Source organism: Lynx canadensis, chromosome A3 (assembly GCF_007474595.2).
Source record: "Lynx canadensis isolate LIC74 chromosome A3, mLynCan4.pri.v2, whole genome shotgun sequence".
NCBI lineage: Eukaryota > Metazoa > Chordata > Mammalia > Carnivora > Felidae > Lynx > Lynx canadensis.
This window is the reverse complement of record NC_044305.1, coordinates 99,280,662-99,307,704: the sequence shown is the minus strand read 5'-3', so window position 1 is coordinate 99,307,704 and position 27,043 is coordinate 99,280,662. Positions and strand designations below refer to the sequence as shown.

Genomic DNA, 27,043 nt, shown 5'->3' with positions numbered 1-27,043 from the left:
TGACCTTTTGTGAGCTAGGACTCCCTCTTGATCTATTCCTGTGGCTGTACTCTCAGTTTGTGACCCAATTATCCCTTTCATCCAATCTCGTGCCCCTATGAAGTCACTTTTCCTACTCTTTACTACAAGTGACCCTTCACCTGAACGAAGACTGAGGGTTGCTAATTGTCCTTTCCCTAATAACTTAGCGAAGTGTGAAGAGCTGGTAACTTAGACAATGTCCAGAACCTACTGGCTTCTTTCACTCTGAGTGAACTGTGGGCACTGGGCATCTCTTAGGTCAGGAATTAGATTCCAGTGTACATGGGCTTTGAAACAGGAAAATACAGGAGTGGGTTTCGGGTTGTCAGGAGCTGTACAGGTGTTGATCACAAATTCCAGGAACAGGGGGCTTCTGCCATCAAGGCTATGTGGTCACTGGGGAAAGTCAGGTGGGATGTCAATTGTGAATAGTGAAAAAGGAAGAGGAGGTTCACCAAAAGCAAGAAGGAATCTGAAAGAAAAAATATGTGGCTTCCTCAGGTCCTGGTCCTGTGCCTGGTCCACTAAGAATAATGTATGAAAAACAGTGGGTGCCTGGGTGCTCAGTTGGTTGAACACCCAACTCTGGATTTCAGCTCATGTCCTGATCTCATGGTTCCTGGGATCAAGCCCTGTTGGGCTCGCACTGACAGCACAGAGCCTGCTTGGATTCTCTCTCTCTCTCTCTCTCTCTCTCTCTCTCTCTCTCTGTCTCTCTCTGTCCCTTCCCTGCTCACACTCCCTCTCTCTCTCAAAATAAATCCATAAATGTAAAAAAAAAAAAAAAAAAAAAAAAAAAAAAAAAGAAAAGAAAAGAAAAAAAAGAATGAATGAATGGATTCAAGGAGGGAAGGAGAGAGACGAAAAATTAAAAGACACTATCAAGCCAGGGGTGCCTGGGTGGCTCAGTCAGTTAAGCCTCCGACTTCTGTTCAGGTCATGATCTCATGGTTCGTGGGTTCGAGCCCCACATTGGGCTCTGCTGACAGCTTGGAGCCTGGAGCTTGCTTCAGATTCTGTGTCTCCCTGTCTCTCTGCCCCTCCCCTGCTTGCTCTCTCTCTCTGTCTCTCTCAAAAATAAATAAGCATTAAAAAAATTTTTTTAATAAATTAAATAAATAAATAAATAAATAAATAAATAAATAAATAAATAAAAACACTATCAAACCAATAAAATAAATCAGTCAAGAGCAAGATTTGGCTTTCAGTGACCTGGGACCTTCCTTCCCCACCTCCTACCTTCCCTCCCTCTCTTCTCTCTTTCTTCCCATCCAGTGGTGCTGACTCTTGTCCCCATGAGGGTGGCAGAAGACACTATGTGCAGAAAGAAAATCGGCTAGGGTTACCTGGGCGGCTCACTGGGTTAAGTGTCTGATTCTTGGTTTTGGCTCAGGTCATGATCTCATGGTTCGGTGAGTTCGAGCCCCACACTGGGTTCTCTGCTCTCAGCGAGAAGCTTGCTTTGGATCCTGTGTCTCTCTCTCTCTGCCCCTCCCCCTCTCACACTCTGTCTCTGTCTCTCTCTCTCAAAAATAAATAACATTAAAAAAGAAAGAAAACCAGCGAGCTTGGTCTGAAGGGGGGTGCGGGGCCTGCAAGACCTATGGGAGAACACAGTCTGAAGCAGTCCCCTTAGCAACAGGGCCGAGCAGAATGCTTGGTTTCAGAAAGGAACTAGCAAGATTAGCTGGAATGAGGGTTTAGGTGAGGTGCACCAAAATGAAGCAAATGTTCTCTCTTGTACAGAGACAGCTTTGGGATGAAATGTTAAGGCAAAGCACTGATAAATACGGTTCACTGGTATAACAGTGTGTAACTGTTAAGAGAATTTTATCCCCATATCATAAAATTCACCCTTCTACAGGGTGAATCCAGCAGTTTTCAGTATATTCACAGAGTTGTGTAACCATCCCCATTATCTGATCCTAGAACATTTCATCACCCTGTATCTATTAGCAGTAACTTCTCATTTTTCCCTCCCCTAGCCCCTGGCCACCAATTTACTTTCAGCCTCTACATTTGCCTATTCTGGACATTTTATAAAAACACAGTCCTACAGGGGCACCTAGCTGGTTCAGTCGGAAGAGCATGCAAATCCTGATCTTGGGGTTGTGAGTTCAAGCCCCACGTTGGGTGTAGAGATTACTAAAAAATAAATAAATAAAACTTTAAAAAGTGGAATCACACATTCCGTGTGTGGCCTTTTGTGTCTGTTATTTCACTTAGCATGATGTTTTCAAGGCTTACCCATTTCTTTTCAGGTTTATTTATTCACTTTGAGAGAGAGAGAGAGAGACAGTGCAAGTGGGGAGGGGCAGAGAGAGAGGAAGAGAGAATCCCAAGCAGGCTATGCACCATCAGCACAAACTGCTACGTGGGGTTCGAGTCCACAAACTGGGAGATCATGACTTAGGCCGAAGTCAAATGCTGAACTGACTGAGCCACCCAGGCACCCCAAGGCTTACCCACATTATAGCATGTATCAGTGCTTCATTCCTTTTTATGGCTAAATAATATTCCATTTTATGGATATGCCACCTTTTGTTTATCCCCCTTCATCATTTGAAGGGCATTTGTGTTATTTTCACTTTTTGGCTATTTGAATTAATGCTATTATGAACATTTGTGTCCGTTTTCTGTGTGGACATGTTTTCCTTCCTTTTGAGTACACACGTAGGAGTAGAGCTGCTGGGTCATATGGAAGGTAACTCTATGTTTATCTTTTTAGGGAACTGCTCAACTGTTTCCACAGTGGCTGCACTATTTTACCTCCCTGCCATAAATGTCTGAGGGCTCCAGTGTCCACACACACACATCCTTGCCAACACTGATTATTCTCCATCTTTTTTAATTTTTTTATTTTTTTATGTTTATTTTTGAGAAAGAGAGAGAACAATCGGGGGGGGGGGGGGGTAGAGAGAGAGGGAGACACAGAATCCGAAGCAGGCTCCAGGCTCTGAGCTGTCAGCATAGAGCCCGACGTGGGGCTCGAACCCACACACCATGAGCTCATGACCTGAGCTGACGTCAGACGCTCAACCGACTGAGCCACCCAGGTGCCCCTGTCCACCTTTTTATTGTAGCCATCCTACTGGGTGTAAAGCTATACCTCATTGCAGCTTTGATTTGTACTTTTCTACTAATGATGTTGAGCATCTTTTCATAGGTTTGTTGGCCATTTGTATATCTTCTTTGGAAAATTATCTAAAACACTATGTGATTTTAACCGTATACACACATAACCAAATTCCCTGGTACAGTCTGAGACTGTGTACGAGTTCTGATAATTGCTTATTCAAGTTGCCATCAGTGGTTAGAATGAAGAGGAATATTCCTGAGGCTTCCTCAAAGGAAGAGGAATTCTGTGTGGGTTGATGTTTTTCCTCAAAGGGCTTTTCTTGGCTGTCAGGTGGCATATTACTGTGAGGATTAAATTGAGTATTAAATATGGGCAGCAGGATATTCAGTGGCTCAGTTCAGCAGTACTGGTTATTTAAGGTCTGCATCTGTTCCGATTGGCTGATGCCCATGCCTTGATGTTTTTTTAACGTTTGGAATACCATGCCTACATATTGAGTGCCCAGCTCATGTGTCTGGCAAGCAGTTGGTAATTGTTAATTTCTTTCCTTCCCTTCTTTTGTTGAGCTCCTTTATGTCCTGCCATCATCAAAAGTAGGCCGCTGATTGCTGGTATGTATATTTTATTTTCACCTCACCCTGGACCCAAGAGTGTTTTTTGATGCTCTTTGGTGGCTGTCCTCGTTCTTTATCATGAAGATCATATATCTCTGTGTGGCTATTTACTTCCAGGACTTTGGCAACTGCTCCTAATCCTGGAGTCCCCTCTTCAGACACCTGGTCTGTTAACCTGAAGACCCTTTTCATTTTATGTGTGTATGCATGTTTGTATGTCTGTATATATTAGGCTCCACACCCAACCTGGGGCTTGAACTCATGACTCTGAGATCAAGGGTCACATGCTTTACTGACTGGGCCAGGCAGGTACCCCCTGAAGACCCTTTTTAAAGGTCATCTTTTTGTGTGGACATATTGGGTTCACATTTGGTCGTGTTCTCACTCACTGATACCAACAGTGGTAATCAACTGGTGTAATGCTGACCAAAAAAATGTGTCAGTTGTGGAAGTGTTTGTAATACTGAGCAGAGGGAAACAATTTAAATTTTATTAATATGGGATTGCTAAAGAAAGCCTGGTACAGCCATAGATTGCAGGGGTTGGCACACTTTTTCTGTAAAGGACCAGATGGTAACGGTTTAGGCTTTGTGGGCAACAGAATCTCTGATGAAACCATTCAACTCAGCTGTCTTAGTGCAAAAGCAGCCATAGACAATATGTAAATAAGTGGGCGTGGCTGCGTTCCAGTAAAATTTCATTTAGGTGTTGGGCCATCTTTGATCTGCAGACCATGGTTTGCTGACCTCTGACATAACGAACTCCTTCCATGTGGCTGTTAAAGGATCTAATAGAATTATGTGTATTGACAAAGATGTCCATCAAGTTTAAATATTTATATATATATGTATGTATATTTTTAGGAAGAAGGAGAGCAAAATTACACACACACTTGTACAGGCCTGAAAAAGAGCCTTAAAAGACACACACCCACCTGTTAACAGTAACACACAGAGTGATTAGGATTGAGGAAGTGGGGAGTTTGGGGCAGACGGGTACTTTTCCTTACTTGACTGTTGTACACGGAAAGAGCCTTGGTTTTGTAATTTAAAAAAATTTGGGGCGCCTGGGTGGCTCAGTTGATTAAGCATCTGGCTCTCGATTTCGGCACAAGTGATGATCTTGTGGTTCCTGAGATGGAGTTCTGCATCTGATTCTGCACTGACAGTACAGAGCCTGCTTAGGATTGTCTGTCTCCTCTCTCTGCACCTCCCCCTGCTTGTGCTCTCTCTCAAAATAAACAAACAAACAAATCATAAAATTCAATTGAGATTTTTTAGATTCAAATGAGTTTTACTGGTCTTATTCATAAGGTGCATAACATGTATCCTACATAAAATGTAACAAGTTCACAATCATAATGGCCACACAATCAGCAATACACTGCGTCTGAGCTGCAGAATCTTAGGGTTATAAGTGGGAGTCTAGATGGATCCATGGACAAAGGGGAGGCAGATTTGGTTGAGATGCCAGCTCAGAGCCTTGGTTGGGAAGCATGAGGCTGAATCTGGAGCCGGGTCTGAGGCAGAGTTGGGGACAGATGCATCAGCCTCAACGCAGGCCTTCCCTGGTCAACAATCCCCTGCCATCGGGCTCCTTCTAGATGTGGAGGGTGTCAGGAATGTTACAGGTCCTTAGATGCACTTTTGCGTGAGCCAAGAGCTGAAGGTGGTGGATGGAGGGTGTCTGTACCCTGGCAGGTGAAACGACGCAGACTAGTAAATAGGTGAAGTGTCCGGCTATGGAATGGGTGCGCCACAGGGGGGAGTGCAAGTGGGAGGGGCTCTTTGTGGGATAGGTCACATCTGAGTCACTCTGAAGTATGAATAGGAGTTTGCCACATCAGCCAAGGCAAGACAGGAAATTCCAGGCAGACTGAAGAGCAGAGATGAAGGTTCAGAGATGGGAAATACTGTCAAAGTCATCCTAAGAAGTTTATGAACAGAGAGGCTGAGAGACCGCGGGTCAGGAAGGGGAACCAGCAGAGGGTTGCAGGCAAGGGAGGCAGGAAGTCACATCTGAGCTTTAGAAGATTTTCTGGTGGCCACGGGGAGTGGGGGAAGAGCCATCAATCATCTCTTGTCCAGGCGGGAAGTGACATGAGCGTGGATTCAGCTGATGAGTGCATTTAGACCATGTTGCCCTCACCTCTGGGCCATTCTCTAAGCTGTCCTTCTGCTTGCCATGTTCCCTCCCCTCCTCTTGGCATGGCCAGTTCTCCTTCAGTCTTTAAATTTTTTAAAACTCAGTCATTACCTCCACCAAGAAAAGTTCACTGACATTTTAGATCCTAACACTCCCAGCTGGGTTAAAGACCTCAACTCAGGGCTCTATGAGGCTCTGTATATCCCTATGTCTCCATGTGAATCCCGTTGCTTTATGACTGTATTTTGATTTCTGACTTACCACTAGACTGTGATTTTCTTAGGGTAGAGGCCAGGTTTCATTAATCTTTAGATCGTGATCTCACGGTTCATGAGTTCGAGTCCTGCATCGGGTGAACTCGAGCCCCACTTCGGGTAAGCCCTCTCTTGGCACAGAGAAAGGGATTAGTAAATACCTGTGACTGAATAGATAAAAGGATGAATGAAAGGTGAAGCGGGGAGATGAGAGATGCTGGGGAAGCTGAATTAGGTTAACAGGTTGTTTTATTTGAGGGAGATTTGCCAGCAACTTATTTAACACAGGTTCACTGTGAGAATTTCACAAGCCAGTGGCATAAAAACCAATTATAGATTAATCGCACTATTGTTCCAGGCAAGGGAGGATGAAAAGAATAAAGTCCAAATTTAGTTCAGGTATACCTTTATAGGAGAGATGACTTAGCCAACCAGAGAGCTGACATCCGGGTACCAGTATGGAAGTCAGAGTCCCCTGTTGCTAGAGCTCGTTTCTAGGGAATGCTGGTGTAGGTGTTGGGCAAGAGGTAAAGGAGTCACCTTTATGCCCCAAGGTCTTTAGAGAGCTATTTAGATCAGCAAAGAGTTGCTTTGGCCAGTCTAAACACTGGGATGGTCCTCACAAATGCACAGTATTTATAGTCTAAACGTCCCGTTGACATAGTTGCTTCTTTGTATGTTTTTACTTGATAAGCCCCCAGGGGTGCCCCACAAGAGCTGACCTACTGAGTGCTTATCAGTGACAACAGATGAGATGGTGACCTCCTGACACAGCTTACTTTATTCTTCTATCAAAATGGCTTTATTCTTAAAAACAACCTCAGTTTTGTCATAATAAAACCAATACAGGGTACCTGGGTAGCTCAGTGGGTTAAGCATCTGACCTCCGCTCAGGTCATGACCTCATGGTTCGTGAGTTTGAGTCCTGCATTGGGTGAGCTCAAGCCCCACTTCGGGTAAGCCCCGCTTCTCTCTCTCTTCCCCTTGTGAGATTCTCTCTCCCTTTCTCTCTCTCTCTCTGCTCCTTACTCACTTTGGCCCCCTCTCAAAAAATAAAATAAAATAAATAAAATAAAATAAAATAAAATAAAATAAAATAAAATAAAATAAAATAAAATAATAAAATGAAATGAAATACCCAATACACAACACTTGTCAAGTGATTGAGCAGGGCTAGTGGGAAGGTGGGCAGTGAGAGGGGTTTTCTGGTTTGGGAGTCAGGGAGGTCTGAACTGCTTTTACTCACAATACTTCTGACACCCAGTGTTTGTGTTTTTCCTCTCAGTAACCACTTCAATTCAATTTTGATACTCTCTACCTGGAGTTAGAGAGGCAGTAAGGAGGCTGGATCCCACAAGATGCTCCCACATCAGATGCCAACTCCAAGTCCGGGTTCCCAACGGTGCCTGACCAACTGGCTTTAAATTGGTGGTTTCCACAACCCCCTGTTCAGGTTCAGTAATTTGCTGGAATGGCTCACAGAACTCAGGGAAACACTTTACTTAGATTTATCAGTTTATTATAAAGGATACAACTCAGGAGCAGCCAGATGGAAGAGGGGCATAGGGCAAGGTTTTAGGGGGTCGGGTGGGGTGGCATGGAGCTTCTCTGCCCTCTCTGGGTGCTCACTCTCTGAGTACTTCAATGTGCTCACCAACCCAGAACATTTCCAAACCCCATCCTGAAGCATTCTAGGAACTCCCAGCCCCTAGTCAGTTCATCAGCAGACAAAAGACACGCATTACTTTAGAGATTCCAACGGTTCTAGCCGCTGTGTACCAGGAATCCAAGACAAAAACCAAATATATCTTTATCCCAGGAAGTGATACTGGCATAAACCAAGGCAGGGGATAGGGGAAGAAAAACAGGTACGAGAAGGAAGATTGTGCAGTTATCTATTGTATAGTGACACAGAACAACAATGATCATTTATTTTGTAAGTTTATTTTATATATTTTGAGTGAGAGAGAGAGAAAGAGAGAGAGCAAGAGCAGGGGAGGGGCAGAGAGAGAGAGGGAGGGAGAGAGAGTCCCAAGCAGGCTTCCCACTGCTGGCACAGAGCCTAACTCAGGGCTCAAACTCACAAACTGTTAGATAATGACCTGAGCTGAAATCAAGAGTCGGACACTCAACTGACAGCCACCCAGGCACCCCAATAACAATCATTTATGATTATGTTTCGCCGTGGCAGGGGTTGAGTGACCACCCCCCAGTCCTACTCCTGGGCCAGGCTAGCAGGCCCTAGATGTAGGCATGGCTTTTGTCAGGCCTGTTCTGTGTCTTCTACATCTGTTGTGTCTCAGTGTAGTGTAGAATACCCCTTACTGGCTTTCCTTAGCGTCTCCGTACCACCCACGTATTCCAGGAATCCTTTCTCTTAATCTTTGCAAGAGGCCTCTTTTAAATGCCCAGACCCCAGATGCTCAGGGCTTTGGCAGCCTTGTGAAAAAACGTCTCTCATGTGATCCATTCTCTATACTTAGAGGGGCCACATTTTAGGAATCTTTCTTGCATATAACTGGAAGCCTGGCAGGCATTGGTTTAAGCAAAAATGGGAATTTATTGGCTCACATAAGTGAAAATTCCAGGGGCTGGATCTAACGTTAGCCATGGCTGGATATAAATGTCAGGACCTTGATTCATTCATGATTTAGTTTTGCTTCCTGGCTCTAGGCTGTATTCTCAGCAAGCTCTCCCTGTGGGATGGCAAAAAGTGGCTGTAGCAGCTCCTGCCCATTCCTCTCTAGCTAAGCCCAGCCAGAAGGAGCAAGCCTTTATCTATAGAGGGGCCTGCAACAGCCCGAGAGTCATTCTAATGAGGCCAGTATGGTTGTTTGCTAGCTCCTCAACTCATGTTTGAGGTCAGGGGCCAGCAGCAATGTCTTCTGCTGGATAAGGAGGGATGGGTCCTAGGGAGTAGCGGAAACAATAAATGTTCACTATGGGTAGGGGGGACAACACTCTGAAATCCCACCAGGGTGGAGCTTAGACTGCACAGGCCACAGTGCCTGGCATTTTGCCGCTCTGGAAATACCCCCGCATTTCATGAAAATGTGGTGCCACAAAGCCACCACCTGGGACTCTGGCCTTATGGTCAGTGTGGGCCCAAAGGATGGGGGTGCCTGCTGGCTGAGTCAAGATACTCTGGAGACCTGCAAGGCACAGGCTCTTTTCATTTTCAATATTTAATTGCTAATCTGTCTAGGGAAATACAGGCAAAAGGGCCACTACCCACCCCACCCCCACCCCCACCCCCACCCTCACCATACCCCCAGAAATATTGCAGGAAATCAAGTCTTTTAAGGTTGTTATAGCCGTAGTACCTATTCTGTAGTTTCCAATTCTTTTTCCTAGGTGGAACCTAGGAACCCAATTTATTAATTTGTTCACTCATCTGCTAAGCATTTATTGATCACCTACTCTGGGCCAGACGTCAGAGGTACAAGGGTGTATAAGGCCCAGCCTTCACTCTTGAGGCTCACAGGACAGAGCAGGGGAGAGAGACTGAAAAAATGACCATCCTGAACTTGATGATTCTGTATAATAAAGGAATAGAGGAAGAGCTTTGGAAGGAAGGCACAACCCTTCCTTGGGGGCCTGGAACCCACAGCCCTGGGGTCCATTCACCTGTGCAGTTTCTCAAAACAGTGGGGTTGACATCGCCTCACTTCATGCCTGGTGCACCGGCCTGTATTGCAAACGGGAGGGTAAAGTTGGCAAAAACTAGCAAAATATTCCCAGCATTTTCTCTTCTGGGAACATACCTTTCCGAGCACACGTAGAAAATTAAACACATACAAGGTTTTTCACTGCAGCGCTGTTGGTAGTTGCAAAGGCTGGAAATAACCTTGAGGCTCAACATTAATAAAAAAAAGATGGTATAACCACACAAAGGAATACTATACAAACTAGAAAATCAACTCAGTCTGTGAGGATCTGGAACAGTCTCTGAGGCATACTGAGAAGTGAAAAAGCCAAGTGTCTGAACTGTGTTCTAATGTGCTGCCTTTTTTACAAAAAAAAAAAAAAAAAAAAGAGGAAAATGATATATTTTGCTTGTACATATATAAACTAGCTCTGGAAGGAAACAAAAGAAACTTATATTTTCTTTGGAGAGAGGACCTGGGCATCTGAGGGGACAAATTTTTACCACCTTTTACTTTTTTTAATGTTTATTTATTTTGAGAGAGAGAGAGAGAGAGAGAGAGAGTGAGCAGGGGAGGGGCAGGGGGAGAGAGGGGCAGAGGATCCAAAGCGGGCTCTGTGCTGACAGCAGAGAGTCTGATGTGGGACTCAAACTCACAAACCTGTGAGATCATGGCCTGAGCTGAAGTTGGATGCTTAACCGACTGAGTCACCCAGGCACCCGACCACCTGTTACATTTTAATGTCCTATCTTTTTTAAAAAAGCACCCCCTTCCTTATTTTTAACTGAAGGCAGGAAGAGGGGGTGGTAATTTGTATCTCGGGATGGGGAGGGTGGGCCTGACTGATTTCATCTCAGTGATCCCTCTATCTTCCCCCAGAAAGGCCATCTTTGGGCATTTTTCTTCACATTGACTTGGCATGAACTTTTAGTGTCACCAGTAGCTGCTCAACCTAATATTAGCTTTCATTTCCTTTTCCCCGCCCTACGGAAGACATCGTGCTTTCACAAACTTCAGGGTTCGGTGTGCGTAAAGTCCTGAGGCTCTGACCTGATGGTCACCTGGTTGGTTCCAGCTGCTGGCAGCTGTGCGACACTCCAGCCGCTCATGCTTTATTGCTTGCAGGCAGCAGCTGTTTTCAGCTAAGTTTGCTCCTTGTTCTGCGACTGTTCCAGTTGTTAGCTCTTCCTGCTCCGCTGGGGAAAGTCCCTTTAAAAGCCATGTGCTTAAAACTGAAACCAGAGTCTAACGGCCAACGGTCACCACAAAGCACCCCCTAAATACTCTCTGATGTCCTGGCTTGAGGAACCCAGCTCCTAAACCTAGTAGTTTCTAAATCTAGATTTTTTTCCCTCCAGAGGGGGGTTTTTGTCCCCTGTCTCTCCCTCCCCACCATGCCTTTGCTTTTATGATTCATATTTTAAATTTAGCCAAGAATTGAAGAACGTTTTTTAAAGGCGTAAAGATGATCGGTCCCCTCTTTCTTTCTCTTCCAAACCAAAGGAGCAGGCATTTCCCTTAGAAATGTTTTTTTCTTAATTAAAAATTTTTTTAAGTTAATTTATTTTGAGAGAGAGAGAGAGAGAGAGAGGGAGGGAGAGAGAACGCAAGTGAGGAAGAGGCAGAGAGAGAGGCAGAGAGAAAGAATCCCAAGCAGCCTCCATGCCAGGAGTGCAGATCTGGACTTGGGACCCGAATTCACAAATGGGAAATCGTGACCTGAGCCAAAATCAAGAGCTGGACATTTAACCAACTGAGCCACCCATGCGCCCCTTCCTTAGGGATCTTTAGTGGGGTACAGGGGTTTACTTTAGGGGCCAGGCAGGTAAAGCAAATTCGACTGGCCATCCAGGAGTGAGGTTAGCAGTAGGGGTGGGGACACTGGAAGAGCCCAGACACCCAGGCCCTTACACAGGAGGCAGCTGCTGCTGTGCTCTGGCTCATATTGGTACATGGGATTTGGGGGAGGGGTGGTTGACTGAGGCGGGGAGGCATGCAGGATTTTGATGTGAAATTCCATGCATCTTTAAGACATGGTGAGGGTCCCAATCCAGGGTAGGCCTCCCGTGCACATACTCTTCCCTAGGAAAAAGGCTGCACCTCTAGTTTTCTCCTGTGCCCCTTGGTTGGAAGCCTTCAGTGTGTTGGGACAGCCTTAGGATGGCTGCATGCATGCTACTTGACCTCTGTCATAGTCCATTCTGTCTGCTATAACAAAATAGCGTTGACCGAATAGTTTATAAACAACAGAAATGTATCTCCCACCGTGCTGGAAGCTGGGAAGTCCAAGTTCATGGGGCAGGCAGATTCAGTGTTTGGTGAGGGCCTGCTTCTTGGTTCATAGACAGCTGTCTTTGTGTCCCCACATGGAGGAAGGCACTGGGGAGCTCGGTGGTATTTCTTATAAGGCACTAATCCCATTCATGCAAACTCCACCCTTATGACCCAATCACCCCTAAAGGCCCCACCTCCTAATTTCATCACCTTATGGGGGTAAGATTTCAACTTATGGATTTTGGGGGACACAGACATTCAGGCCATAGCAATCTCGTACCACACAAGTCCATCATGCCCTGTGGAACCAAAGGCTGTTTGATTAATATGGTGACTCAAGGGGAGGTCAGTCCTGGATGTGAATGGTTTTAATAATTGTTTTGGTTGTTTTTGCTATTTAGTTTGTGTTTCTACTATCTAGCATTTCAAAATCATTTAAAATTGCTCACACCTTTTAGATTACTTAGAGTTTTTTTTTTTTCCTATTTACTGTTTTTGGTTAACATCTATATTGAGACAGAATTCACATACTGTACAATTCACTCATTTAGCTTGTACAATTCATGGCTTTTAGTATATTCAGAATTGTGCAACCATCACCACAATCAATTTTAGAACACTTTTCTCTCTCTTTTTTTTTTTTTTTTTTAGTAATCTCTATGGCCAATGTGGGGCTTGAACACATGACCCCAGATCAAGAGTCACATGCTCTATCACCTGAACCAGCCAGGCGCCCCCTATTTTACTTTATTTATTTTTTAAGATTTTATTTTTAAGTAATCTCTACACCCAAAGTGGGGCTTGAACTCACAACCCCGAGATCAAGAGTTGCATACTCTTGAATATGCAGACTGAGCCAGCCAAACGCCCCACCCCCAATTTTAGAACGTTTCATTACTCCAAAAAGAAATCCACCTGGCAGTGACTCCAAATTTACTCCCCAGGAGAAATGCTCCCCAGCCTCAGGCAGCCATTAATCTACTTTGTCTCTATGGATTTGTGTATGACAGTCGTGTCATATAAATGGAATCATGCAATGCATGGACTCTGTGTCTGTTTTTTCCCTTAGTATGTTTTCAAGGCTCATCTATATTGTAGCATGTATCAGTACTGTATGCACATTCAGTGCTATGAATTTGTTTATTTTTTATCTTTATTTTTTTTGAGAGAGAGAGGGCACAAGTGAGCGAGGGGCAGAGAGAAGGGGCAGAGAGAGAGAGGGGGAGAGAAAGAGAGAAGCGGGGCTTGTGCTCATTCGATGTGGGGCTCAAACTCATGAACTATGAGATCATAACCTGAGCCAAAGTCAGACATTAACCGACTGAGCCACCCAGGCACTTCTGTTTCTTTATTTTTTATAAAATTCCCTTTAGGTACTGCTCTCACAAATTCCTATTAAATTGCATTTTCATTTAGTTAAAAATATTTTACAGTTTTAAGACTTAATTTTGAGACTTTTTTGACCCATTTGTTATTTGTGAAGTATGCTGTTTAATACATTTTATATTAATACATCCATATAATGGTTATAATATATATTAATATGTCCAAATATTTGGGGATCTTCCAGTTACTTTTCTGTTATTGATTTCTAGTTTAATTTCATTGTGGTCTGAGAGCAGACTTAGTATGATTTCTATTCTTTCAAATCCAGTGAAGTGCTTTTTTTTAATTAAGTTTATTTATTTATTTTGAGAGAGATAGAAAGGAAGGGTCAGAGAGAGAGGGAGGGAGAATTCCAAGCAGGTGATACATTGTCAGCATGAGCCCAACACAGGGCTGGATTTCACAAACCCTGAGATCATGATCTGAGCTGAAATCAAGAGTGACGCTCAACCAACTGAGCCACCCAGGCGCCCCACTGAAGCGTGTTTTATGGCCCAGGTATGGTCTATCTTGGTGAATGTTACATGGGAATTTGAGAAGAAAGTATATAGTCTGTTGCTGTTGGATGAAGTAGTCCATAAACGTCAATTAGATCCAGCTGATTGATCGTGCTGTTCAGTTCAGATATATCCTTACGATTTTCTGCCTGATGGATCTGTCCACCACAGAGAGAGAGTGCTGAAGTCTATACCAGTGAAACTGTCCATTTCTCAGCTCAGTTCCATCAGCTTTTGTCTCTTGTATTTTAATGTTCTGTTGTTACGTGCATACGGCTTAAGGACTGTTATATCCTCTTGGAGAATTGACATCTTTATCTCTGATTCTTCCTGTTCGAAGTCTGCTTTGTCTAGAATTAATGTAGCAATTCCAGCTTTCTTTTGAGTAGTGTAAGCGTGGTGTGTCTTTCTCTATCCTTTTACTTTTTTTTAAATATCTCATCAACTTTATTAAATAATTCATGAATTGGGCAGCATGCCATCTAGCAAGTAGAGGGGAACTCCCCCATCCTTTTACCTTTAATCTGTCCGTGTCTTCATATTTAAAGTGGATTTCTTGTACACAACATATAATTGGGTCTCTTTAAATCCACTGTGACAGGGGCGCCTGGGTGGCTCAGTTGGTTAAAGCGTCTGACTTCGGCTCAGGTCATGATCTTACGGTTCGTGAGTTCGAGCCCCACGTCGGGCTCTGTGCTGACAGCTCAGAGCCTGGAGCCTGCTTCGGATTCTGTGTTTCCCTCTCTCTCTGCCCCTCCCCTGTTCATGCTCTGTCTCTCTCTGTTTCAAAAATAAATAAAACGTTAAAAAAAAATTAAAAAAAAATAAATCCACTGTGACAGTTTCTGTCAACTGGTATATTTAGACCATTCACATCTACATTGATTATAAATATAGTTAGATTAATACCTACGATGTTTGTAACATTTTCATTCATAGTACTTGTTCTTTATTCTTTGTTTCTGTGGTAAAATATACGTAACATAAAATTTACCATTTTAACCATTTTTATGCATACAGTTCAGTGGCATACAGTTCAGATGGTCGTATGACCATCACCATTATCTATTTCCAGAACTTTTGACACTCCCAAAAGAAAATCTGTACCCAGTAAACAAAAACTCCCCACTCCCCCTCATCATTGCCTCTGGGAAGCTCTATTCTCCTTTTTGTCTCTGTCAATTTGCCTCTTCTACCTACCTTATAAAAATGGTATCATAATATTTGTCCTTTTGTGTCTGGTTTATTTCACATAGTGCTATATATATATATATATGTATTTTTTTTTTCTTTTTTGAAGATTTTATTTTTAGCGGTACCTGGGTGAATCAGTCAGTCAAGCATGCCACTCTTGATTTCAGCTCAGGTCGTGATCTCAGGTTGTGAGTTCAAGCCCTGTGTTGGGCTCCACACTGAGTGTGGAGCCTGCTTAAGATTCTCTCTCTCCCTCTCTTTCTATGTCCCTTCCCTCCTCAAAATAGATAAAGATTTAGAAAAAAAGGATTTTATTTTAAAATAATCTCCACACCTAATGTGGGGCTTGAATTTACAACCCTGTGATCAAGAGTTGCATCTTCCACCAAGCCAGCCAGGTGCCCCTATACTATACTAAAGTATAATATTTTTGAGCTTCATTCATGTAGCATGCATCAGAATTTAATTCCTCTTTAAGGCTGAATAATAGTCCATTACATTGATATACCACATTTTGTTTATATATTTATCTGTTGATGGACATTTATTGTGTGGTAAAGGTTGTCACCGCATTTGGTGATTGTGCATAAATAATGCTGCTCTGAATGTCAGTGTACAAGTTGCCTGTTTGAGTCCCTGCTTTTCTTGCTTTCTTAACTTTCCCGTCTTTTCTGCTTTTTCTGGTTTTGAGTATTTAAATTAATTTAATTAATTAATTAATTAATTTTTAATTTAAGTTTTTAAAATTTACATCCAAATCAGTTAGCATATAGTGCAACAATGATTTCAGGAGTAGATTCCTTAGTGCCCCTTAGCCATTTAGCCCATCCCCCCTCCCACAAGCCCTCCAGTAACCCTCTGTTTGTTCTCTATATTTAAGAGTCTATTATGCTTTTTCCCCCTCCCTGTTTTTGTATTATTTTTGTTTCCCTTCCCTTATGTTCATCTGTTTTGTCTCTTAAAGTCCTCATATGAGTGAAGTCATATGCTTTTTGTCTTTCTCTGACTAATTTCACTTAGCATAATACCCTCCAGTTCCATCCATGTAGTTGCAAATGGCAAGATTTCCTCCTTTTTGATTGCCAAGTAATACTCCATTGTATATATGTATCACATCTTTTTTATCCATTCATCCATCGAGGGACATTTGGGCTCTTTCCATACTTTGGCTACTGTTGATAGTGCTGCTATAAACATGGGGGTGCATGTGTCCCTTCAAAACAGCACACCTGTATCCCGCGGATAAATACCTAGTAGTGCAATTGCTGGGTCGTAAGGTAGTTCTACTTTTGGTTTTTTGAGGAACCGCCATACTGTTTTCTAGAGTGACCGCACCAGCTTGCATTCCCAACTTATTTTATTTTTTTAATGTTTATTTATTTTTGAGAGAGAAAGAGAGAGTGGGGGGGAGGGGCACAGAGAGAGGGAGGACAGAGGATCTGAAGCTGATTCCGTGCTGACAGCAGAGAGCCCGATGTGGGGCTTAAACTCACAGACTATGAGATCATGGCCCGAAATCAGACGCTTAACCAACTGGGTCACCCAGGTCTGCCCCTGGTTTTGAATATTTTAAAAAATTTTACTTTTCTCCTCTTAACATATCAGTTATAGTTCTTGAAAAAAACTCTTTTTGGGGCACATGAGAGGCTCAGCCAGAGTCAGGCATCTGACTCTTGATTTCATGCAGAGCCTGCTTGGGACTTCTCTCTTCCCTTCCCCTGCTCATGATCTCTGCCTCTCTCAAAATAAATAAATAAACATTAAAAAACAAAACAAAACACCAGGGGCGCCTGGGTGGCTCAGTTGGTTGAGTGTCTGACTTTGGCTCAGGTCATGATGTCACAGCTCGTGAGTTCAAGCCCCGTATGGGGTTCTGTACTGACAGCTCAGAGTCTGGACCCTGCATCAGACTCTTTGCCTCCCTCTCTCTCTCTCTGCCCCTCTCCTGCTTGTGTTCTGTCTCTCAAAAATAAATATTAAAAAAAAAACAAAACACCCAAACTCTCTTTAGTGGTTACTCCAGAGTTTGCTGGAGTTTGTTACAATTAATCAAAGTCTACTTTTCAATAACTCTAGGGGCACCTGGGTGGCTCTGTCAGTTAAGTGTCCAGCTTCAGCTCAGGTCATGATCTCACGGTTCGGTCTGTGAGTTCAAGCCCCACGTCAGGCTTTGTGATGACAGCTCAGGGCCTGGAGCCTGCTTTGGATTCTGTCTCTCTCTCTCTCTGCCCCTCCCCTGCTCACACTATGTCTCTCTGTCTCTCAAAAACAAATAAATGTTTTTAAAAAATTAAAAAAAAGGGGGGGGACAGCAATGAGAACTTGAGATCTCACTCCTCTGAACACCTCTCTCGGCATTTGACCCACAGGACTCACTCTGACACTAGTCGAGGGATGAGAAGCTTCTTAGCACTCCTCAAGGAAGAATACTGTGGGAGACAGTATCAGAGCCAAGGAGTGACCCCGCACAGCCAGGAGTGCAGGACTGGTTTGGCTATGTTTAGGAGAGCACAGGAGGAAGGCATTAGCTACACTGGAACATGGGAGAGATCACCTTTGAGCCTGGTGTCCGAGGAAGAGCAGGTTCCTGCCTGGAGGGAGAGAGGGGCATTCAGACAGAGGAATAACATTGGAGGGGGATCCGTGACAGGGGAACAGAGGGGAGGTCAGTTGTGGCCAGAGAAGGGGGAATGTTTTGAATTTGTTGTTTCCGCTCTGGCCCTTAGATACTGGTGGCCCTTAGGTACTCCACTACTCTCTGGCTTTTTTCTACTTTGCTCAAGATCTTGGGACAGAATCAGAACAAAATACAATGCATTCCAGTCCTCTGTGTTTCAGAGATGGCCACCAGATGGCACTCTTTCCCCCTTCCAAGGCACACTGGCTGCCACCTCGGCCCTTCTGTACCTGGAACCTGCATATGGCTGCCTGAGGGCTAGTGGTTTGAGTGCCTTGGTGTACCTCTGACCCTTCATGGGGGGAGGTCTGGTCTCCCTCTAAAACATCCAGTGCTTCCCTGAGGGAGGACAGAGTCAAAGAGAATGAAATCCTGAGCCAGGGAGGAAGAGGCAATCTTTAAAACAGAGGCGACCCAGACAGACAGTGTTGATCTGAAGCAAGGACAGGAAGACAGTACCGCTGTGCCTCGTGTCCAGGGCCTGGCTAGGGGCCAGGGGGCGGCCTTTCTTTGAGAGCCTGGGCCTCTCAAGGCCATGTCATTACATAGTGATGATGATGGGGGGGTGGGGCAGCACCTGACCCCCGCCCCCACATCATCCAGTGTGAAGGATTAGAGGCTGATGTCACACCTGTGAGGAGTGAGATAATTCATTTTCAGAAATTCCAAACAAAAACTGTGCTGTCTAGTTAACAATAGGTTTACAACCTATTGGAAATATATATGAAACCGCCTCCCCCTCTCCCCCCAGCGGGGTCCCAAACCCGGAGGCACTTCACTTCCTGGTTCTTCTTCCCCCTCCATCTCAGAGGCTTATTTTCATGGGCTCTGCAATGAGCACGTGCCGAAGAACAAAGGAGGGACTGAAAGTCTTTTTTTTTTTTTTAATTTTTTTTTTAACGTTTATTTATTTTTGAGACAGAGAGAGACAGAGCATGAATGGGGGAGGGTCAGAGAGAGAGGGAGACACAGAATCGGAAACAGGCTCCAGGCTCTGAGCTGTCAGCACAGAGCCCGAAGCGGGGCTCCAACTCACGAACCGTGAGATCATGACCTGAGCCGAAGTCGGACGCTTAACCGACCAAGCCACCCAGGCACCCCCGGACTGAAAGTCTTTAAGTCACCTCAGGAAATGTACATTTGGTCCAATTAGACTACTTTTTGCCTTACATGGGCATAGACAATGTCCAGGTAAGGCTGTCACCTCTGTAGTACTCAGCCAGTGACAAATCAGGGGAGGGACTTGCATGTTGGGAGATAAATTGTCTGCTATAACTGCCCCGAGTGTGCCTGTCCATCAGATACCCGCTCTTGCAAGAACGTTGCTTAAAGCCTCGCTTCACTGTGCTCCAAGTCTCTGCGTTCCTCCTCTGATTGGGTCAGTGGGCTTATTTCTCACACACCCTCCTGCCCCTGGCAGATATGTCTCTTTTCTGTCAGTTCCTGGGTGTGCCATCTGGAACCAGCACCCCATGACCTTACAGGGTCATAAACCCACACGTTTCAGGGGCTGGGGAAGTGGTGTATACCGATGAAGCTGAGGGTAGGGGCAGACGACAGGGAGCGGTGGGGTCTGGTGAGAGCACAGTGTCCTCTTGACAGCATTCCAATTCACATTTTCTTATAACACAGTGCTGGCCTGACCATGTACATCAGCATGCTACTTAGATTTAAAATGCCTGGCCCAGGATAAAGTCCAAACTCCCTGCCAGGCGCCCAGGTGCTGGGGACCCTTCACAGCTATTCCCATCCTTTTCCTCCCCATCTCCCACCTGGCCCCCAGGCACTTACACTGTAGCCACTGAACGTGCCAAGCCCCTCTACAGCATTTGTCCCGGTCACATGCCCTTTGTCAGGCAGGCCCTTTCTCCCCTTCCTCACCTCATTCAAGAACCAGCTCAGGGGTGACCCTCCCCTCCGCTGGGTTGTGGGTACCTCAAAGGCCGACAGAGTCAGGACCACAGCACCGCTTCACTCCAAGGGGCGACTTCACTTCGGATTCTTTGAGAATGGCTCCCCCTGGTGTTTTAGGAGTTGTGCGCTGCCGCCTCCAGGCAGGGAGCCGGTACTCAGCGTGATTTAAGTTACTGGGGTCGCGCACACCTCCACGGAGCGCCACCAGATGGCGCCCGTCTAGTCCTCTGGGGCCTCCATATCACAGGCGGGTGGTGACTGGGGAGGAGGCTTATGCACACATCTCTGGCACTTTTGGATCGCAAGCTTTTCTTTGTTCCAAATGGCCCTTGGATCTCATGAACCCAGTGGAGGCCGGCTTGAGGTGCATTTGTACCCCATTCTGCCCCCACAGCTAATTCTGAATACCCTTAGCCTCAGTTCCTTACCACATGGATGATGTTGGCTCAAGAAATTGCTGGCTGAGTCATCAGACCCTCTCATGATGCTTAAGCTGTAAAATAACAGCTCTGTGCATCCCACTTGCCTAGACCTGCCCTGGATCAGTCTGTGCACCCTCCTGGCTTGGGAAGGCCATTGATTAGGCCTGGGGTCTGGGTGGGCTGGACTCCAGGAGAGGTTCTGGAAAGAGCCCCCTCAGCACCCTGAGCCTGTGGTCAGAAGAGGGGGAAGCTGGGGAGACCCACCTACCGCTCTGGCACCTCCAGGAGGAGCTGGGCATTAACCATGAGAACAGCAGTGGCTAAAGGGCTATTCATCTGCCTTGTTTCTATCATTACTAGGGTCTCTGGAATTTTTTTTAAAGGGCCTGGGGGAGCAATCTGGTTGGAAGAAGGTAGCATGTGGGGTGGAAATGAGGGAGGCACCTACAGATCTGCTTTGTGCCTAGTAAGGACATTGCTTTTGCAGTTTAATAAAGCAGCAATAGTTTCTAGAGATCTCTTTATAACAGTTACTTGAGGATGTTATTATGATTATTTATTTTATTTTTTATTTTTTAAGGTTTATTTATTTTGAGAGAGAGAGAGTGTGTGCACATGAGGGGGGGAGGGTCAGAGAGAGAAGGAGAGAGAGAATCCCAAGCAGGGTCTGTGTTGTCAGCACAGAGCCTGACACCGGATTTGAACCCACTAAAGGTGAGATCATGACTTGAGCCGAGATAAAGAGTCCCATGCTTAACTGGCAGAACCAACCAGGCGGCCCTATAAGTGTTTATTTATGAGGTTGATGAAGATTATAGTGGGAGTTACTGTTTCCCTGTTAAATAATACGTTGGCTGCTAGTATGAACCAGATATTTTTATATTCTATTAAGAAATAATTCATCTATTATTAGTTTACCAAGAACTTTTAAAAATCAGATATAGCTTTTGAAATTCATAAAAGCAGACTTTTGGGCTCACATCAAGATAGATATATATATACTTTTTTCCTTTTACCAATTAACTTGCTAAATTATGACAATAGATTTCCTGATACTGAAATATCCTGGCATTGTTGTAATAAACTTTAATTAGCAGCATTGCAGTGGTACTATTTTAATGTACTTCCTGATTAAGTTTCCTGGTATGTATTTTATTTAGAATTTTGCAACAATATTCATAGTACATTTTGTTTTCAGGATCTTTTTGGCTTTGTAAAATGTATTGGTAGACATATGTCCTTTTCTAGCTACTGAAACAAATTTTGAGGTGTTGAAGTTATTGCTTTCTTTCAGCTTTGAAAGAAATCATCTGTGAAACCATCTGGGCTTGGCACTGTACTAAGTTATAACGATGTGCGAACTTTGTGTGTGTGTGTGTGTGTGTGTGCGCGTGTGTGTGCGCGCACGCGCGCGCATGCATGCATGCGTATGATGTTATTCGGTGCATAAAAGCTTGTGGATGTTTTTAAAATAGAGACTGCCAATATTAAATAACACTCTTTAATTCTTTACTGTTTTCTGGCTTGAATTTTACTTTGCTTGATATTCACACACCCTAAGTTCTTTCTGAGAACAATGTGCCTTTCTTGAAAAAATATGATTGAAAATGGTTTTGACCTCACCTGAGAGCCCTTCACAAAGATTTTTAAAACATTTATATTTATAGTAAAAAACTCTCTCTAGTCTTATTTCTGTCATCTTGAACTATGCTTTCATTAAAGTAATGCTTCATTCTTTCATCCTTTGTTTTTGTAAATGAGTTGTGTTTTCTTTATTTTTCTTAGGGTTGGTTTATTTGTTTGTTTGGTCTTATATAGAATTGAGCTCAGCTGCGCATAACAGAAACACCCCTAAAATTCAGTGACTTAAATATTATAGGAGTTTTTTCGTCTTCCTCGTGAAGAAGTTTGGAAGTAGGCAATCCAAGCCTGATAGTGACTCGGAAGTCAATGCTCAGAGCTGAGGCTCCTCCCAGATTTCTGGTCCACCATCTCTCATATAGTTTCTCTCTTTCAGGTCATTTCCTGGCTGTAGGTCAGGGTGGGAACTGGACTCCTGCATTCTGTGTTCCTTGCTGGAGACCATGCTTGCTGGAATCAAGTACCTGGGAGGATGACATCACAAACGACCTGAAGCACTGTGCTGGTTAATTTTATGTATCAACTTGGCTAGACCATGGTGCCCAGTTGTTTGGTAGGTGCCCACTTGACCCACCATGGTACTAGACCATGGTGCCCAGACACAGCCTGTTGCTGTGAAGGTATTTGGTATGTGATTAACATTTGCAATCAACTGACTTGAAGTGAAAGAGATTACCCTCCATCCATAATATGGATGGGCCTCACCCAATCAGTTGAAGGCCTTAAGAGCCAAGATTGAAGCTTCCTGGATAGGAAGGAATTCTGTCTTAAGATTGTAACATGGAAGAACTGCTTGAGTTTCCAGACTGCTGACCTGCTGTATGGATTTTGGTCTTGCTAGCCCCTACAGTTGTGTGAGCCAATTCCTTAAAAATCTCTTTCTCTCTCTACATGTACACACACGTATGTATGTAGGGGTGTTTGTGTGTGTGTGTGTGTGTGTGTGTGTGTCTTTAATCTCAGGACCCTTGCCTCAGCCCTGGATTTTGGTAAGAGCATTGGGAATAAGAGCCATGATGACAAAGAAGTCAGGTCTTCTCCACCAGTTCAAGTCTGTCTACACCAGGGGAAGACTCATGTAGTCCCCAGGGGTTAAGAGGTTAATATGGAGCTTTTATACATCAGTTTAGTACATGACAGTGGTGAACAACGATGAATTTGGGTGCTTCATATCCATTTACCCTGTTATTAATAATAGTTCTGAATTTGCAGTTACAAATACACTCGAATTTTGTAACTTCGTATGGTGACAGATGGTGACTAAGTCTAGTGGTGTTCATTTCACAGTGTATGCAAATATCAAGTCATTATTGTTGTACACTTGAAACTAATATAATGTCATATGTCAATTATACTTCAGTTAAAAAAAAAAGAAATAGACTCCATCTCTACTCAATGTTCCTGTGATTCCAGTGAGGCTGACCCATCTGCTAACAACAAGGATGGCATTAGACCTAGGTTTAAACCAGCCTGTGTCCTGGCCAGTGTGATTGGGTCAGGGAGGGGCACCTGACCTAATTCTGGCTAGTGAAAGTTAGGTCCAGCCTTTTTGTTTGAACTGGATAGAATAGAAATAGACAGTCTCTATTTTCTGCTGTTCTCATACCTGGGAGGAGTGTATTGAGCTGCAGCAGCTGTATTGTCACCATGAGCGGGGAGGCCAGCCTCAGAAGGAAGATGCAGAACTGAAAGATGGAGAGAGAGAAACCAGGTCCCTGTGACATCATTTGACTATCTCCATCAGCCACACCTGAAGTAAAACCTACTTCCTGGATCTCTCATTTACATAAGTAAATGTATCCTTTTTTTTTTTTTTTTTGCTTAAGACAGGTTGGATATGTTTTTTTTTTTTAATCAAAAAAACCAAAGAATGTTCATGATACCATTATGTGCGCTACTGATTTTTTTTCTAAGAACAAGCCAGATCAAATAACCTGGCATCTGAGTAGCAGGAAACAAAATAAGGGACTGCTTGGCATGAGATAACATTTGGATAAAAACAGTGACTCAAAGAACAGGTTCTTTTTAGCTACACATGCCTGAGATGAAGGTCTTGGGCTACATTGATGCAAAAGTGGGAGCTTTTTCCTGCAAAATTGCCTTCCTAGAGAATAGGATCTCTCTACAATTGTAGAAAAATTCTTAGCTATGGCTTGGGGGTGCTTGGCAACCTTAAATAGCATTCATGGGGTCAATGGTTTTTTGTATTTTTTAAAAAACTTTTTTTTAAGTGTGTCTATTTATTTTGAGAGATAGAGAGAGAACAAGAAGAGGAGGGGCAAAGAGAGGGAGAAAGAGAATCCCCAGCAGGCTCTGTGCCATCAGTACAGAGCCCGAGGCAGGGCTTGAACTCACGAACTGTGAGATCATGACCTGAGCTGAAATCAAGAGTCAGATGCTTAACTTACTGAGCCCCCCAGGCCCCCCAGGGCCAATGTTTTTTTTATCTTCTAATTAATAGCCAAGTCTTTCTGATCTTGTTGACTTTTATGAAACACATTGATTTAACATTATAGCAATAGACATGAATGCTGCAGAAATTCAGAGTAAATGCTGAATAATGCCAGGGCTGAGTCGACAGGGCCCTCTCTTAGTCTTCCAAATTTCACTGCAGAGATAAAAATTAAGCTTGATGCACATTTAGTTTTAAATCAGAATACAGTATTCCATGATCCTGTATTTTGCCGTTAATCCAGGTTACCTGTTTATCTTACCTGTGACAAACTGAGGTCTGGGAGAATCCATTTTGTGTATCCTGAGCAACTACCTAGCCTAGAACCCAGTATTTAGCAGACTGTTACTAAATTGTGGTTGAATAAGCAGAGAAAGCGATAGATTGATGAATAGCGATGGCTTCTCCACTTTGGCTGGCCCTAACTAGCATGTTCATTCTGGCCAACGCTGCTTTCCTTGCCACGTGCTTCCACCCTCACTCCCTCCAGCGTCAGCTTCCAGGGTTTTGCCTATACGGGGCTCTCAGACACTGTGATGTCTTGCATGTTCACCCTGCCTTTTCCTGGGCTCAGTGCCAGAGACACCCGCTTTATCATAGCTCCATTTTATTGCCTCTCTGTACAGTGTGTTAGCCATAAAATTAATTTTAATACTTCTTTGGGGGCTGTAGAATCTCTCTCCAAAGCAGTGCTGTGTCTCCTAAGGTACTTTCTGGGAAGTGTCCTGGTTGTGGGATGCTTCGGTCTTCCCCTCTAGAATCTGAAACACAGAAATGAAGTCACATAGACAAGTAAAATTTCTGTTTGCCTGTCAGATTACAACTTCCGTATTGCTCGCATAATCTGAAGTCTTACTAGTTCTCCTTCTGCGGAGTCTTTTGTATCTGCCCTGGTTTTCTAACCCCACAGCCAGCGGTGTGCTAGAGCCAACTGGCACCAACTTGCAAAGATCCAGTTGTCAAACTCTTGACAGCTTAAAATTGGCAATATTTACACCGTAGAAATCAGCAAATGCTACAAAACAGCTCGTACCTCCCTCCACTCTGACCGAGAGCTGGTTGTTAAACATTTACCAGCATAGCACCATGGATGTACACAGACCTTTCCCTAATTTAAGTCCTCATTACCTCTTGCCTGGACAGTTACAATATCCTACTAACCAGTATCTCTGCACCCAGACTTCCCATTTCACATGATCATTGTAGAATACTTTCAACTGCAAGTAAGAAAAGTCAACTACAGATTTCTTCAATATAAGAAAAATGCATTATTTCACACAAGGTGTTCAAACATAAGACACTTTAAAAAATGTTTACTTATTTATTTTGAGAGAGAGAGCGCACGTGCAGGGGAGGCGCAGAGTGAGGGTGAGACAGAGAATCCCAAGCAAGCTCTGCGCTGTCAGCCCTGAGCCTGATGCAGGGTTGGAACTCACAAACTGTGAGATCGTGACCTGAGCCAAAACCAAGAGTCGGATGCTTAACCAACTGAGCCACCCAGGTGCCCCAATACACTTTAAAAAAAAGTTTTTAAATTTATTTTGAAAGAGAGAGAGAAAGCATACAGGGGAGGGGTAGAGAGAGGGAAAGAGAGAGAATCCCAAGCAGGCTCCTAGCTGCCAGAGCAGAGCCCGACATGAGGCTTGATCTCACGACCTCACGATCAGGACCTGAGCTGAAATCAAGAGTCAGACACTCAACCAACTGAGCTACACAGGAGCTTCTGATAAGGCACTTTCAAGAAACCTCAGTGGCTCAAGAGCTCAAGTACTCAGATTCTTTTTATTTTTCCACTTTGCCACTCTCAGTGTGTTGCATTTTCCCTTGGGTTCAAGATAACTGTCATGGTTCAAAAACATATCACATATGATGTGATCACAAAAACATACACAATGATGTGTGTAGCTTTTTCTTATGTTTTTCTTAAAGAGCGAATTCTCGGAAGGGACTTCCCAGAAGTCCCTCTCCACAGGCTTCCTCTTGGATCTCCTTGGTCAGGATCACAACCTGTATCTATTCTTAAGTCAATCATTGCAAAGGTAATAAAATTACCATGATTGGGTCAGACCACTAATTCCCAACCTCTTAGAACCAACATCTCCTTCTGCAGCATAACTCTCCTCTCTCCTGAAGTGGAAATCAAAGAGAATATAATCTACTCTCACATATACTTTAAAAACAAAGCAATATAAGCCCTTATTGGAATATAAAGGTGAAATAAAGAAATATAATTTACAAAAAAATATGCATATGCATTTTAGTATATATGGTACATTGTATTATCATGACTCCTGATTATTTCCTGCCTTCTCCATCACAGAATTATACATGCCAACCTGATAGCATGTGGCTTGCAGCACCTCACCCAAGTGATGTCACTCTTGCTTCATGATTTGCTTTGGCTAGTGTAATGTGGATGGAAGTGCCACACTCGGGCAGAGCTTGAAAAGCCATCATATGGCTCCGCCGTTCTTTCCTTCTGCCATAAGGAGAGCGTGTTCCAGACAGGGTCTGCTCCTTTGGCACTCAGACTAAAGACATGTGCATCGGGTTTCACCTGATGTACATATGAATAAAAAATACAGCTTGTTGCGAGCCACTGAAATTGTTGGAGTTTGTTACTGCGGTACAACCTATCACAAGCTGACTAATAAATATTGGCGCAGCTATTTCTGTACCTAAAGAAGCAATCTGCACTTTATGTGTGTTTGCACCTACACATAGCATTACCAGGAATCCAGCAGCTTCAGAGGAACACTGACACAATCGTGTTGTATCAACAATTCAAAAACCAGGAAAAAGTATCGCTATCGGTGCCATGAACTC

The 27,043-nt window shown here is 43.9% G+C and overlaps 1 long non-coding RNA gene across 6 annotated transcripts in view; it reads left to right on the top strand.

Annotated features, from left to right (window-relative positions):
- The window catches only part of LOC115510778, a 39,017-nt gene extending 15,040 nt beyond the window's left edge, over positions 1-23,977 (top strand). For 2 of the 6 annotated variants that reach the window (XR_004343425.1, XR_004343424.1), the window contains exon 4: positions 3,667-4,827. This is a non-coding gene — a long non-coding RNA (uncharacterized LOC115510778). Of the gene's footprint in view, positions 1-2,006; positions 2,118-3,666; positions 4,828-7,398; positions 7,567-22,141 lie in introns of those variants that run through there. The other 4 variants (XR_003967833.1, XR_003967838.1, XR_003967832.1 and 1 more) reach the window with 4 other exon arrangements.
- The last annotated feature ends 3,066 nt before the right edge of the window (positions 23,978-27,043 follow it).